The following is a 17,515-nucleotide window of genomic DNA, read 5'->3' on the forward strand; positions in this document are numbered from 1 at the left end:
AAAATGTAAAAAACTAAATCTTTTTTTATTAATTAATTTGTCTTTAAAAGTTAAATTTATAAATTTAATTTCTTAAAAATTCTTGCAAATTATTCATTTTATTATACATATATGTCATATGATTATAATGTAGCTAATGCATATTAATGTACTGAGCATGCATCGTAGGTCAAAAGCCAAACATGTCATAAAACCTATCTAAAAAATAAAATACTTGTATGAACTCATAGCATTCCTGAAAAATATTTCCTTTGCTTAAAAAGTTAATGATAACAGTATAAGTTTGGAATCTCAACAATATACATATAGTTTGATATTATCATAGTGAAAATACTGGATTTTTTTTTTTGATAAAAATTTCTATGAAATATTAATTATAATTTAAAAACATATTTGGAGTACAAAATAAGTATTTCTCAATTTTGATGGAAAATAAAAGATAGTTTTACAAAAATTGGGATATAAAAAATCCCAGTTCTATAAACAAGGGTAAACGCCCTTCTCAATTCAAGGTAACGTTCATATGAGGCATCTTATAATATTATGTAGAAGATTTTTTCACTTGGATGACAGAATTTCTAGTCGTTTTACATCATCGGAAAATCCCGAAAAAATGCACAGGACATGATTATTTGTATCATATTAATTTAATTATTATGGATTTAAATATATATGATTATTTTAAAACGTTAACTATATCATGTTGAATATTGATTCAGCTTAGAGTTGTTTTAGGAATTATGATTTCCAAAGGATGCAGTAATAAATGATGCCGTATAAGCATCTTTAATAAAGTATAACCAACAATTTTCGAGGGATGGAACATTACTACAATAATAATTACAATATTTCTAGTCCATTTTACCTCAAACATAAATAAAATGTAGGTGGGATTGAGTTGTGGAATACTAAAAAGCGGAAAACAAAGGTTGTAACAAAATCAACCAAAGAACCACAAGCGAAAATGATAAAATTCAGAATTCTAAAAATATAAACTATACTAGCTTTTGGAGCTCGTAACAAAGAAATGGAGGCAAACGAATCCATAATTTTTGATAAGGTAGTGACGAGTTTCATATTTTAAGGTATTGGTCTTGACTTTGAGGCTGATTTCCAGTGCAGTATATTAGTGCATTTCTGTGTGATTGTGCTACGTAGCTTTGCCAAAAGAAAAAAGGTGGCTTGTTTGTTAAGGTAATTTTCTCATTTGGAATTTTGATGATAAATTTCTGTTGAAGAGATAAAAATAGTTGGAAAATTAGAGGCACGAAAGTTTTTTTTAAAGTATTCATCAATAGTTTCCTGTTAACTAAAGAAACTCTATGGAAAACGGAGACAATGCAGTCGAAATAGTAATGAGTTAAAAAAGGTTGTATACCAATTATTATCACCCATTCGTGCAATCTCATAGAAAAATAATAATAACAATTAGTAGGAATGGTAAGCAATGTACGAGGAGAAAAAAGTTTAAAATTTTAAAGAACCAAAAAATATATACTTTTCCTGTCCTGAACAATTTTGAACGTCCAGATATAATTATATTCTTACGCAGTATAATTTGAAATATATTAATTTTAAAATACCAGACAAATTGCTGCGCCTATAATACCACCTGGGTCTGTTTGGACTCATATATACACTTCAGCATCTTTTATGGCTTCATCACTAAATATGACTTCATTACGAAACAAAGCATAATCCATAATTAAGTCAATTACATATACAGTCAAATCTGGTTTACCGACTTCCTATTTCAAGCATGCCACTGCATAAAAAGGCCATATCCAGTTTTCAAATTTATAATTGTTAAAAAATAAAAAACCTGGTTTAAGAGGTCACCTGTACTAAGTGGTCCCTTTTTCAGTTACCCTTGATTGACCACTTAATACAGGTTTGACTGTGTATGGACTCACTGATTCATATACGAAAAAAAAAGAAAATGTGTATAATAAACAACATTTCTTTTTTTCCTAGTAGTAGCTAATTACTCATTGAAGAAGCAATATCGAAATTAGCTTTTGTAGGATTTTTAGATAAAAGTTTGAATTAATTAACTTATATTGCTCTAATTATTCTATAATAGGTTTTTGTAATGTAAATAAGTATATAAGTTTTTAATGGGTCCATTGGACCCATTTGTATTATATGATATGTTTTTGTTTGTATAAATATATGTAGAATATAGTATTTGAAGGAAGAAATAAAAAAATTTGTGTTTCATATAATAACTCCAAAATGTACCCATTGATAAGGTTTTGTTTCTTGTAGTCCTGGTTTTCTAAAAGTCTTGTTCTTGTCTCACGTTAAGTGATATTAAACATAAGACATTGTATCACAAAAAGCCCTTGCTTTCTAATCCATTACCCATTAGGTATATGCATAATTTTTTCCTATAGAATGTACGATGTAAATATTATATGAAATAGTTTAAAAAACAGTCGAAAAATTCGGCAATATATTCCCTTACGAAGAAAGTTGCATATAAAACATAACACACACTTTTTTTGGGAGTTTTTCTCTACCAAAAAAAAAGAAAATAAGAGGAAGAACTAATGGGAGTAAAAAAATGGAGAAAGTGGGAGGACGAAGAGAGGAATATTGTTCGAACTGGTTTCTTTCGCTCCCATTTTTGTAATTATGGAAAATACATATTTATTTTCTTCAGTCGTAAAAGTAACGTAATCAACTCCAGTCCAATTTTTTTTTTTTTTTTAAATATACTTAAAGAACTCTCAAACATATATATTGCACCTAACCTTGTGCCAAATGTGAAATTGTTTGTTTACCATATTTGCAATTAGTGACTACACTAGAACAAAAAAAAAAAATATAAAGAAGACTTCTCAATATAAATCAACATTATAGCAACAGTTGGACTCAGACTCTTTCAAAGGTAAAGTAAATTTTTTACATAAAGAGTTGGTTAAGATGTTTCTTTTTCCCCTCAAAATTTATGTGTTTTAGGGGTGATATATCCACGAGCCAATTAAATTGGATTGATGGCAGTGTTTTGTCTTATGAACAATCAGCCACAGTAACTAATTATTAGCAACTTTTGATTTGCGTTTTATTTTTCAACCATTAAAAATCTAAGTTTTGAAAAACAGTCTTTATTTACAGTTATTTCATTCTTAAGTATAATTTAAGCTATGGAGTATCTTTTAAGACTGTCATTTATTTTTATATTTTTAATTTTTGAATATTAATGAACATTTATAGCATGTGTTCTTAACCTATTTTAATGGAATTTATACCTTCACTCGCTTTATTAGTAAAATCTACTTCCTCTCATCCATATTATAATTTTTGGTGGTATTATATATATTACTCATTGAAACTTTTTTCCCAATATTTACTCCTTTTAAATAGAAAAATCACACCAAGTTAAGAAACCCTGATTTATTGTGAAAAAGTTTAATTACTATGAGTATGTTTAGCTACTCAAGTCATCAATTCATAGAAGATAAAACTGGATCGACAATTTAAAAAAGCTGTGTTTAAAAACTATTGAATTTAATTAATTTCTCAAAATATCAAATTTCAAAGGTTAATTTGAGGGTTGAGCCATTAATAAATTATCTGTTTTAACCCTCCATCCTACAAATTCTCATATTATTGTCAAAAAATAAACTTTATGTTGTACTGACCATAAAAATACATATTGCTCTGCCCCTAGTTTTTATTAGTAAGGCACTTTCAATTTCCTTTGCAATTCATGACTCCTTATTTCATGTTTGTGTTGTTTGCAGAATTACATGATATTGTCCAATTAAAACACCATCAATCCTTCATGGTTTGATTGAACATATGTAGAAGTTGTTAGCTGATCTTCATAACACTTTTTTGTATATAAATGATTTACTAAGTAAAAAAAAGAACCTTAAAACGTAATTATATTTTCAACATAAGAAGCTTTTAATAAAATATATATTAAAATTCGTCAGCCTTCTAATGGTGTTTACTGTTCAATCAAATTGATTTACTGTTGTCTTGTACAAAACTACTTAAAAACATCAATAATTCTTCTTATGTACTTTTATGCCATTTGTCAAATTTATGCTTTTATCGTTCTTCATTAGTGTTCTGAAGGTTGATTAATTAAATTGGAATAAAATCTTGTTATTTAGTGAATAATGATAACTATTATTATTGAATCAACAATAGTCAAACAGATTTTGAGTCCATTTTTCCTTCTTCTTTGGGATAAATTGTTGAGGCCCCGACCACGCGGCAACGTTAACAAAACGATGTTCTATATCTATTTGTTAAATTTAAAAAGTTTACTGTCTACTTGAGGAAGAAATCTGCTTAACCTGAACCATTTAAATCTTTTGATATATCCTACAGAAATTTTATTACACATAAAAAGTGATGCATAAGACATGTACTCCCAGTATTAAAAATAAAACGTAAAATGAACTTGGTAATCCTGACAATTTGAAGAATGTTTAGGAAGAGAGCAGTTCAGCTGTTTCAAGCAGTCGTGAGAGGAAGGAAATAAACACAAATCCCACTCCTTCTGCAAAGAGATATCGAATAGAATTACTCAAATATCCATCCTCAATTCTACTCTGAAACCAACAAGAACTTACACATATAACTTCTCATCAAACCCTCATTGTTAGGCTTCGTCTTTTATGAGCACAAACACTTGTTATTACTTAATATTCAGATCAAGTCGTCAAAAATTAAATATAGTTATAACAACTTTAGAAAATAAAAAACCTGCTCAGATTGTCAGCTAGAAAAAGCCCCTCCCCTTTTCTAGTGCATGTTTTTTACACCTCGGACGGGGTCTGAGAGATGCAATGAACATGACAAAATAAGAGTTTCTTTTTTCAATAACTTATCTTCATAATTATTCGAAAGCACTTACTTTCTTGCATATTCAAATTATATTTACATAGATTTTATGTAATAAAGTAGACCCTATTACGTATTATTTATTAGAGATTCAAAGTTATAGCTAAAACATTATAACTTTTGAAAGCTTTAAAAGTAAAAACGTTAGATTTACAGAAAGGATGCTTACAGTTATAAACTTCCTTACTTTTTTAGCTTTAAATTTGATTAAAGAATATACATAGATACAATGTTTACAGTTTCAAAGCTCCATTAATATTTCTGTAAACTCAAACTTTATTTTGGAAATAGATATTTTGTTGTTGATTTTTAGTCCGTTTTGCATGGCCAATAAAATAAATTGCTATGAAGGTCTGAAGCATAAGGAAAATACATTACATATTTTTTAAAGACATTTTACTTGGAAATTGTATAGAGAAATACTGGCAATAATGCATTCTTAAGTATTGTTCAAAATGAAATCCTGTTCGTAATTCAATAACATATATCTTTTTTTAAACGGGATATTATTTTTAAATGAATGTATCTTTTCCTTTTCACTTTAAAAGTACTCACAATCTATTATTTAATATCAATTAATTGAAATCTTTAGTAGAATAAGTATATTTATATCCATAATTTGCAAAAATGAGGCATTACAAAGGCAATATTTTGCGTTATTCTTATATTTCCAGCTCAATTTTCATTTATTTATAATTTAGAACATAAATGTCATGCTTCATGGACTTATCACATTATTGAACGGGGATTTGAGTTATTATACGAACATGAAAAGAAAAAAAAGATTTATATAAACTTGTCAACCTCCTACCCCAAATTCCTTCTTACACTACTATAAGTGCTTCATTGGGCATAATTTTTTGTCGATACTCCTCGTTTGCACTTTCATCGAATTAATTACATAAAAGAAGTTAATTTTTTTTCAAAAAATGCCAAATACTTGTATAAAAAAATAATTACGAGGTTTCGTACTGATATCATTTTTCCTATGTAGGTAAAATGTAATTTTATATGATACCGTAGATAACGTCAATTGTTCATTTTATTTTATTTTTCCTTATGATGTTTACATCCTGAGTAGAATTAACCTCGATATTTTAGTTAAAAGGATGAATTAATAGGGAAGAGGAAGAAGAGTTCTGTCAAAAAGGCCATACTGGACCTGGAGGAATTAAAGAAAAAACAACTAGGCCAATCCTCTCAAATTCATGAGGCCCATGCAAAAGATATCTGGGTTTCACGCCAGAATTTCCAGAAAGCTATTAAAAAAGTAAGGGTAGAGATGCCACTTTTGACAACAGAAATTTTATTGAAACACCGAGACTCTCAATGCCACTGTCAGCCAGCACTGGGACGCTATTATAGAGGACAGCATCCGCAGCAGGTGCCAGGACTTCTGCCGCCACATGGAAGCCCTCATTGCTGCTAAAGGCTCTACATTAATGATTAAGAGATCTCAGATACAGATCTATTTATAGTTTTAATGTTGTTGATTTTTTTTTTTGTTAATTAATAAATGATATATTGTAGAAATTTCAAATTCACAATGTTCAGATTTTAATAGAACACTTTGGATTTTTATATTATCCTACTAAGAGTGAGTGTACTAATATTCAAGGTACACATAATCATCCCGTATTATATGTTTTTACTAAAAATGCTCCTATATTTTCAACTCAACAAGCCACCCTACAACTACCAGTACATTCTTGAATTATTTTCTTTTTATGAGTATTCCTAACCGTACCCGCGAATTCCTTAACTTAATACAAGTTCCATACCCATACCCGATTTTTGAAAAATATATCGTAGTATTTTTGTACCTGATACATCTCTAGTATATTGACTTTAACTTCCTAGGTTAGACGGATTAATTGTTGTGGTACTAAAATGTTTAATTTTAATCGGCGCAACTCCATCTGATTGCGGGAAAAGAACATTAAATTCAATTGAGTTTAAAAACAAATTCAGAACGTCATGAATAATCAACAAAATACATTATACCCCTAATAACTATCGTAAATGCATTGCTAATAACATTTTTTTTTAAATAAAATAATTTATACAAATCTACGCATTTAAAATATCAGTTAGATTAAAAAATATAATTAAACGAATTTATTTTATATGTAAATCAAACGTAAAGCATTTTTATATAATAAAATTAAATTACAAGAAATTACATAAATGAATTATGACGTTTTTGAAACGAAGGAAAAAACGTTTTGTAATTTGATGTGACTGTTCTTATTATTGATCATAACTGCATATTAGGTTTTGATTTCGATTGTACTTATTACTTTTGTATAAGAGTATGTGTCATGTACTAAATTATAAAATATCAAGATTATATCAATGTTAATCGGTCGTATGGTACTTAAAACCCCGTTCCTACTATCTAGGGTTGTATCTGTCTTTAATATGTTGTATAAAATCGATATATACCCTTTTTAGGAACGATTTCCAAAGATATATTATCTGCTTGATAATAAGTTGCCACCTGTGACGTGGCTAGGCCCTCGAAAGATTCTGAAGTTTCAGAAACTATTCTAGGGGCAAAAAATAATCAAATATATAGTATTAAATGTATTAAATACATTAAATGGTTGTTTTCTGTTGGAATAATGATGAACTTATGCTCTTTCTCCATATTATACTTGTTCGTCAATTCATGAGTTTTTCCAATATGAATAATCCATCATGTCTAAAATTAGTATTGATATAGATGTAATTCTTCCATTCGAGTTGTTGCTGTGTTTTTTAATTTTTATGTCTCTTATTAAACTAATTATATTACATATTTTGTATTTGGCTCGAACTCATAATATAGTAATGTTTTCATAGTATGTATGGGTTGAAACTTAAGGACATAATTTTATAATTTTTCCTATAGAAAACAACCTTTTAATGCGATTTATAATTGTAAACATTATATATTTTTTTTAAAACAAAATTAAAGTGAACATTAATATCTTTAAAAAAAAATGACGAAGAATAAACCTAACTTATTTATATATTAAGTCAAAATATACTTTAGGGAAAATGGCTTTAAGGCGCAATGTCCTAAGGCAAAATGGTTTAATGCAAAACGTCCTGAACCAAAATAGTTTAAGGTGAAAGTATCTAGAGTCATAATTAGTAGTACTTACATATAACTTACTAATCATTATTACTATTTACCAAGTGTAATTATCAATTCATTGTTTATAACCCACAACTTGTTTTGGATAAATTGGATTCCCCACTGGATTAGAAATGATTAATAAATGAAAAAGAGGCATTCCAAGAAATTTGGCAACAGTTATTATACACCTAGTATCACTTATATTTGGACTCATTAATTAAATTAGTATTTATATCATTGTTACTTATGTTGATATATTATATCTATCTGGAATTATACATAATAAATCTATTAATATAATATTATAATAGCATTTGTTATTTTCTCCAACGTATAATGTCTTCAGCTAGGACGAAGTGTCTATCCTCATTTTTTGAGTTTAGGTATCCATTGTTGTTATTATTAAAGGTTTCGCTTATTTTGTGATGAATACAGCGCTTTTTAAACTGTCATGTTTCTGCGTTCAAGCTTAAAACCTTAATTAATTTGCACAAAAAATGAATCAAAAGCTGTCAATATTTACCTCAACGACATTGTTATCCCACATGTGAAAGAAGTCTTCTTTCATATATTGGGAGATATAGCAATGTCCATTATAAAAGTAACATATAGTTGATAAGCTCAACCAAATAAAAGAACATTTATTACATATGAAGTGGATTAGTTTTACTTTCGAATACAATTTATTTATATTATGTTTCAGCTGTATAACTTTGTATGGAAATTATGAACGATGATGAAAGAAGGATAACATTTTTTTTTCTTAGACTTATATTCAATTATATATGTTAATTAAACTCTAGACCAAACAATTTCATATTAGCGATCATATGTGAGGAGACTTATTCTTTTGTAAATTTATTTCGTCCTATTTCAAAAAGTTTTTCTATGTAATGATAAAAAGTATCTTATAATCTCTCACAATGATTTGATATATTCTAGTAAAAAGCAGAAACATATATTTATAGAGAAAATTTGTTCGTCAACAAACAAAATTTCAAATTATCTGCATGTAACTTGTTGTAATACTGACATATTTATTGATCTGACATTTTGTGTGTCTATTTTTAGTATTATATATGCATATTGCATATTCAAAAACAGAGCTGTTGGAAGTAATTTTTACGACAACCCGTAAAGTCTCCAAAGTAAAATCAAATATTTTTCGAATACCAGTCCATTCAAGTCGCGAGTCTTTGTTAGTGAGTTTTAAGCCTTAAATAGTATGAAAATATTAACCTCGTTGACCTGACGTTGAATACTTGTCGAATTACGAATCTTTCACATCGATTACTAGCCAAATCTGAAATTCACTTTTCTAGTCGAAGTCGAGTCCTCATGGAGTCTGAAATCCTAATTTAATAAGAGTTAGGAGCAATTCGAGTCTGAGGATACCTGCGATGCAGGGATGAATAGAGGGAAATAGAATCAAAGAATGAAGGTAGAAGAAAAGAGATAGATGAAGAAGAGAAGAGAGGAAAGACAAATACAAGGAGAGATATACAAATATAAAGTGAGAAAGAAAATAAGCTTTTATTTCTATAAACAAAAAACCTCTGAATGACCTCGGAGGACCAAAAAATATCATCATTTATAGATCTACTTGTACTTCTATATTAATTTAATACTGATCTGTTCGAATTTTTTGTTTTCCATGTGTGATAACATTAAAAACATACTTATGGATATTAGATTAATTCATAACCCAATTAATGGAATAATAACTTATATGTCTATGAATGTAACTAAAGAAAACATCAGACACTTTCATAAAGTTGCGTGAGTCATTCCAGTTCTGAAGCAAAATATATATTCTCTAATGCATTTGTATCTCAAAATCTATTTAATCTTAAACAAGGAAAAAGCTTTTGTAACGTAATTCTCACTCTGTCTGTATTAACAAAGAATTAAATTTGTTTTCATTCTATTATGATGAGTTGCTAAGTGGGCTGTAAACACAACCAAATTATTATTTTTATCTCCTTTGGGGTATAATTAGGATCCAAACTATTGAGTATATTTTTCAAAAAGAGAAAAGATACAGAGTTCTTTGAACTTTCATTATGTTTTTCTCAGATGAAGGGAAATAAGCTCAATTTTTTGTTCAGGACTTTCTTTGTTCTCCTCTTGATTCTTTTGAAATATATTCAGTCAGGAGCCTCAATGTACGAGTACATACAGAGATGTCTTTTTATTGACAATAGTTATTTGAGCTTACTTTTTTTTGTATCCTTATTCAGTTATACTCATCCTGATTAAATTATATCATATATTACATTTATTTTTTTAATTAGTTTCAGAAAGCGGAGCTTTTATCAACAATGAGAATTTGAGTAATGAGTTTATATGTATAGGGTGCATATATAAAAAATGGCTTATAACCACCGGTATATTTATAAAAAGAAACTAAAAATAAACGTGATCCCCCTGATACTTTGAAGAATTTCATATCACCCATGAATGAAACCACCATTCCATAAACTAAAATCCTTACTTCAGAAAACATCAACCCTTCATTGATAGTATTTTGGACAAAGGCAAGCAATAGATGAATAAAATTGCTGAAGTTAGTGTCGAAGCAGCTAAAGATATTGCTGCTGAGTGTCAGTTGAAGAAGGACTAAAATTATCCATTCATTACATGCATTTTTCTCTTCCTGGATACCCAATAATACTCCCTACTTTTTCTTTTTTAAATAATTATCTCTGAAAGAAAATAATAATTTTTTTTTTATTTTAAATCACAAAATGATTCAAATGGACATTCCCCTTTCTACTATTAGCTATCGTCACATTTGAGGGTACATTTAGATAATTTAAGAGCTTCTATGTAATAGACTGTGATTTGTTTCATGAAATGTCATCTGTAAAATTATACTTTATTCCGATGTCAATCCTCAATTCTACTACAATTCCAACAAGGACTACACAAATAACTCCTATGGGGAACTCTTTGCTATTCATTGGCAACCACATTTATAGTTTATAAGTACATGTTCTCTCCTCGAAAATGAAAGAATAATGAGAACAGCTTTAGAAAATAGAAATCATATATTTAGGCCGCAACTACAAAAAGCCGGAAATGAAAAATTCAAACAAAAAAAAAACACGGTAAATTTGATTCAATCAGCTAAAATGAATAAAGATTTATCAATTAAAGTGTAGAAAAGCGTCGAGAGAGAGAAGCAGAGTTGGAATTAAGATTTGGATTTCTATAAAATCGAATTGAAATCCTCTTCCATTATAGTATTATTTTCATCCGTGCTTATAACTATTTATTTAATAGAGTTATCACAATGTCAAAGTGAAAAAACAAACAAAAACGAAATGGATATATTTTAAGGAAAGTTTATTATGTATGTTCCGCAACTCTGCAACCGCACCTCTGGGTCTAAACCAGGCTCAAACCTCAACTACAGCATTCACAGGATATTGAATAACTCTTTGGTCGTACTGGCCCTAAGAGATTCCCTATTTAGGTAAGGAGTTGAATTATAATTATCCTCATTGGTGATTGTAGTCATATTTTTTTTAAGTAGACCTCTTTATATTTTTTGAAATACCTCATGAGTTTCTTGCACCTTTACAACCCTTTTTCCAAGTTATTGTCGGGAGATATTTTTGAATATGACGAAAGATTTCAGATAAAGATCCTCATGGTTAACTTTTTTGATTGTGCTTATGGTCACATTAATTTCTCAACATGCTGATGCGGGATAACTATTTATCTTAGCCTCCAGGGTACTGTTAAAGTTAAAATTTCGTTTTCTTTTTTGCTCATCACTTCCTTGGAACTTCTTAGTTCTTAATACAGGCATACAGTCCAACAAACTAGACAGTTTCTTTATTATCCAAATTGGCATTACAGAGATTGTGGATTTTTTTGTCTTTTCCCTTACTGCTCTCTCATTTTTCGAAAACAAAGATGTATTGTTTTTTTATAAATAAAGAATAATAAACAAATTTACCAAATATTTTATTACTAAATGTGAAAAAGCTCAACACTCTGTATGCACGTACACTCTGTACTCCGTACGCACACTGTATGAGACCTATCAACACCAAAGCAAGCTAGTAGGATTTTTTTAAACAATAATTGCATACTATTTTGGTATTTTCCATTAATTATCTTTGATTTCTATTTATAAATTGGTGATTAATCCTTTGAAGGTGTTGTAAATTTCACTTATTTCAAAAAGTTCCAAGTCACGATTTAAGAATGATGAATTGATGGATTTTTGATTTGAAAAACCATATGGGAGCCAAATTAAGTATCATGGAGCGATATAGTTCAACTGACAACGTGTTTGGGAGAAATTATTCACTTGAACTAAATCTTTGTAGGTTTGAAACTTGATTTTTCCTAGATTAGAATATATACATATATTTCGTATATGAACTTTAAAGACGATTCCTAAGTTAGATGGAATAATTTCAATAATACTAAGTGTTTACTTATACTTAATTAGTGCAACTCCATCTATCCAATTGAAGGAGCATTAAAGAAAATTAAGTATCAGTAATCAAATACAGGTTTTAAATTATAGTTAACATTATTAAGTATCTCAACTCATCCCAGATATTTTGATATAAAGCTCGTAACTGCCAAAATATAATGAAAATGAAATATTTGGCCGTTTATATTTATATAGTATGATAATTTATTGGAAATTTATGATTATCTTGACTTTCTTCCAAATTTCTTAAAAAATGACGGCTGACAAAAACACAGCAAATATTATTCAAACGCCGTGATAAATTATTGAAAGGCTCAAATGGAAATGTTTTGTGACAACGTTCATACTTAAAGGAAAGAGGCGACGACCATATCAACCAAAAAAACAACTCCCTAATTATACTGATACCTATAAAGTTGTCTACATGTTCTATGTTCATCTTTTGACTCGCGTTATTGATAAGGATGGAATTTTTTTATTGAAACGTTACAATTTTACTATCCACACTCTCTGCAAAATTCCCCTACCTAGCTATTTTGGGATCGAGATTGTGTGCATGAGTGAATATGATTGAGATACATATATTTTTGTTTCATTCTTTTTTCAATCGTATTGTTTTCTCGTTCCTTGGGATATCTTTAATTTGTCCCACTAAAGCCATACTTATTTCATTTCCTTATGGATATAAAAAAGCAATACATTTTTTTATGTGTTGTGTCGACACAATAAATTATCGACTTAGTTTGACTTGAATAGAATCGAAAACTTTTCAACTTGATTCAAATTATGAGTATGTTGGGGCTTGTATTGAACAAATGTCGATTCAATATATTTATAGTCGAAATGACCGAAAAATAATTTGTAATTTGTCCAACTTCAACAAATAATAATAACAACTCATTACAAGTTTAATTTGCCAATAGTTTTCTTTATAAGTCCAAAGTTAATTTATTTTCTGATTTTAAACAATCATTTATAGATAAAATAAAGTGAGAAGTAATTTAGGTTGTTGAAATGCTGAACATTGAATTCATGTTTTGCCATTCACTTTTCTTTTATTTTATATCAGAGTGTGATAGACGATATTATATTTTGAGAATTTAATAACGTCAAGAGTTATTCTTTGCTAGCATAATCCATATTATAGGTGCTAGATATCTGTAAGTGAATTAATTTTTTTGGAAAAAAAATAATTTTAGGATTTTTTTTTTCAAGAACGCCCTCTACAAATGGAGTAGAAGAACTGATAAATTACTACATTGACATGACATTAATTCATAAGGTTATTTGTCATATTTGTATGAAAAAAACACAGCAACACTCATTTATTAGATTCAAATAGTCCAAAAAGATACCTGTGATAGGGTAGATATTCGAATTAAGTAATTTTATAAAAACTCTGATTTTTGACTTTTACAAGCCTGATTGTTTTTTATATAATTAGACATATATATTTACATATAGACTATTCAAATCAAATAAATACTTTTTTCCTTTAAAATATGATAAAATATTATGTTGAAGTTGTAATAACTCAGTTCTTAATCTAAGCAGGTTCCTACATGCCATATTTTAACCTTTAAAATAACATTGAGCCCATTTTTTTAAATTTGATTGTTTGTTCAATATCAGTCCCAGCCAACAATCAACTTCTAACTCCTTTTTTTTTGTACATCTTGATATTAAATGAAACACAAGTTATTTTTTTATTTCCTTAGACTAATGTTATATTCCACATACATACAAACACAAAAACATAGTATATAATACTAATGGGCCCCATGGACCCACTCAGAACTTTTACACTTATTTACAAAACAGAAAACCTATAATAGAACAAATAAAGTAATAGAAGGTCCCATTTTCAGAAAGAATAATGGTTAACTCCTTCAAACTATTATAACGCAATGTTTTCTTTCATTCAAATAATAATTGGGTAATCTATATCCAGGGCGTTAATATGAAATCGGCGCTTGTGTGCACCGGCGGTTTTGTTATCATGCAGCTGTTTCATGGCGTCTCTTTTTTGCCTGTAGAAACGTTGTTGTATCAAAAAACTTAAGCAAAGTTTTGAGCATCATGGCAACAGCTACTCCATATACATATAAAGAAGATTGAATTTACAGAGGAGGAACGGTGTTGCTGGGTGACAATGATTTTTGTCAAAAAAAAAATTGAGACCTAAAATAGGGAGATAACAAATGTAATTGGCATCCCAATCTGGACCATGCAAAAGATTCATAAGGATATTTTGGAGACTGATGATCCCAGATCCGTCATCAGCCACAAAAAAAAGTCGACCAGGTAGGTCAGGACAACCAAATTGACCTAAAAAGTTATAACCCTGATTAATGAAGACCTATTTGTTCTACCTTGGATCCAATAAATTGCTGGCTATCGGCCTCGGATCCTAAAACAAGACTCAGCATCTTATCATGTCTCAGAAAGGTCACTGAAATAGCTAAGTGGTTAAGTGAGCACTGCTATTTCTTCATTGGGAAGGAAATATTCCCCCTCTAGAAGTACGCATCTTTATCTGATAGATTATTTTGTCTAGGGATTCGTTGAATCTAAAAAAAAATTAAACATATCTTCATTAAGGACTCTCTTATTGCCTTCGTCAATGAAATAATTATCAACATGCCAATGAACTACCTCTTGAATGCCTGTTCCTCCTACCGGGCCTGGATATAGGGCATGATTAATGGTATACATTAACTGTGCTCTTTTTTTACATTCATATGTACAACTAAATTTAATTTTCAAGTAAACCGCCCAAAACAGCCTAAGCCACAATTTAAAGATTTTTGAAGAATGTACCAATTTGATCTTAACACCTGTCAATATGTAAAAATGTGTGACTTTACTATGAAGTATGTTTTGCTAAAGAATACTTCTTCTAAGAACCCCTATATTATGCGATGAAGACATAAAAAATATACCTAAGTGTATGGGACCAAAAGACATAGGCAGTACTACACGTACTTTAAATTGTTTAGTACTTTAAAAGTTAATATCCAAAATAAGGATCTCACAATAATTTAAATGTTTTGTCTAACCCCTCAACCTTTTAACCCATTAGTACAAAAGTTCTTTAAATTATTATAATATATCTAAATGGATTTTATTTCACCGGATATAAAAGATAAAAAGCTTTTTTTTTACCAACAAAATTTGGGAACTTAACAAAAAAATATTGGTATACTTAATTTTGTATGTTACATGTGTTATACATAAAAAATAAGAAAACGGTATCTGAAAAATTTTAATTATTCTAGAACAACATGACTAGTGTTTCAAATTAACAATTAACTCACAAAAATGAAGCAACAAGAAAATATCAAAATTATATATCTACGGTTGTAAATCCTCAGCATTATTTAGCGTGCAATTTTTTTTGCTCTATGCATCCTAAACATTTTATTTTTATTTACTAAAGCTGTTATTTTTTTTTATAGAGGAGAGAACCTCTTAGTATAAAGCATATTCTCATGAATTACGGAGAGTAATATTGAAGATTTGCTAGGGAATTATTAGTGTAAGTCGCTGTTAGACTCAAAGTAGAATTGAGGATTGAAAACGGAGTAGTTCCTGTGTAAGTCATTCCTTGATACGGAGTGGGACCTGTGCTATTTACATCCTATAATAACTGGTCGTAGCTAGTCTAACAAAACGTTATGACAGCTAAGCTGTTCTCCTAAAAAAAATGTCAAATTGTCAAGGCTACCATCTTAATTTAAGGGGTTTTTTAGATACCGAAAATCCTTACGGTTTACAGCTTTAGTTATATATTGATTTAGTTTGATTGTTGATAGACTGTTTTCCGTACTTATATTCAGCAAAAATGTTGTTAAGGGCAATTTACAAGCACTAGCTGGAATTTTTATTGGGATTGATTCATGCATTGTCTTGTAAAGTACCAATTTTAAGCTCAGTAATTTAGAGAGAAGCGTTACCGAAGTGATATTTTGTTTATGTCGTAATGACGATACAAGAATCAGATCAAATATGCATTTAGTACATTACCGTTTTAAATGCATCATTAGCCCGGCGCCGCAATATTACCGGTATAACGAAGAACACTAGTAAATTGTGTAACATTAATAAAAAAAATTTAAGTGTCTTTGTGAAGTTTCACAATAGTAGGTCGAATTAATTTGTTACAAATGTGCAAATTAAAATTTCGTAGTTGGACAAAATTGAGTTGCATCACTCATTTAAAAATAATACAAACATAATTGAATCAAAGTGCATTATAGATATTTTCAAACTATGAAATTGGCAATGGACATTGGAATTCAAACTGAAATTTTATTTTCTTGTTAGTTATTAATTAATTTTTTCAATAGAGATTTGGACCAATACTTCGATCAAGAAACGTGTTCTCAGGCCGTAGACAAATTTTTTCGGTCTTATTCCGTAAAACTTTTTAACGATTTTAATAATTATTATAAACACAGTTTCATCTGTCCTGCAGTTAACATTCCGACTAACAGCTAGTTGCAGTCTTCATTGACTCCCAAATCAAGCGATCCACTGAGTAGTCTTGTGTTTTATGTGGTTTGTTTCTTCATCTTAAAATATCAAGCGTATAAATATTGCATTGTATGGGTACTATCAAATTGCCAATTTTTAAATATGGAGTTTGTTATAAACTGCCTTGGTTATGCAAGTTTTATATTTTTGAAACACAAATGACTTTGTCAAAAGTTCATCTTTAAAATTGTTCTAGACCTAATTCTATATAAGGAAGTATCTAAAGAGAAATATTTATATGTGATTGGTATAGTCAGAACATTTTTTAATGGCAAAATTAGTTTGGTCTTACAAAAATGATAGAGTCAGGACTTCCAGAACCTACAAACCACATTAGCGTAGATATGCTCTATCTTTTTTATTTATTTTTCTAATTTACACAATCAAGTCGATCTTGAACGACTTAACTTGGTTCGACTACTTCTATCAAAACGTAAAAAATTAGAAAAGGAAAAACGGTTGTAACGTCTGCTCTTTCTTCTTTTTCGTATAATAAGTATAATAACAGCTATATGAAATTTTTGAAATAACTTTCA

The 17,515-nt window shown here is 29.0% G+C and overlaps 1 protein-coding gene across 2 annotated transcripts in view; it reads left to right on the forward strand.

Moving 5' to 3' along the window:
* The first annotated feature begins 2,568 nt into the window (after positions 1-2,568).
* The window catches only part of Syx17 (syntaxin 17), a 142,624-nt gene continuing 127,677 nt past the window's right edge, over positions 2,569-17,515 (forward strand). Inside the window, exon 1 of one of the 2 annotated variants that reach the window (XM_040708925.2) lies at positions 2,569-2,893. The gene's annotated coding sequence lies outside the window, so the exon portion shown is untranslated. The remainder of the gene's footprint in view (positions 2,894-17,515) is intronic. The other variant, XM_040708924.2, reaches the window with a different exon arrangement.

The sequence above is a fragment of the Lepeophtheirus salmonis genome, chromosome 3, assembly GCF_016086655.4.
Source record: "Lepeophtheirus salmonis chromosome 3, UVic_Lsal_1.4, whole genome shotgun sequence".
NCBI classification, from domain to species: Eukaryota; Metazoa; Arthropoda; class Copepoda; order Siphonostomatoida; family Caligidae; genus Lepeophtheirus; species Lepeophtheirus salmonis.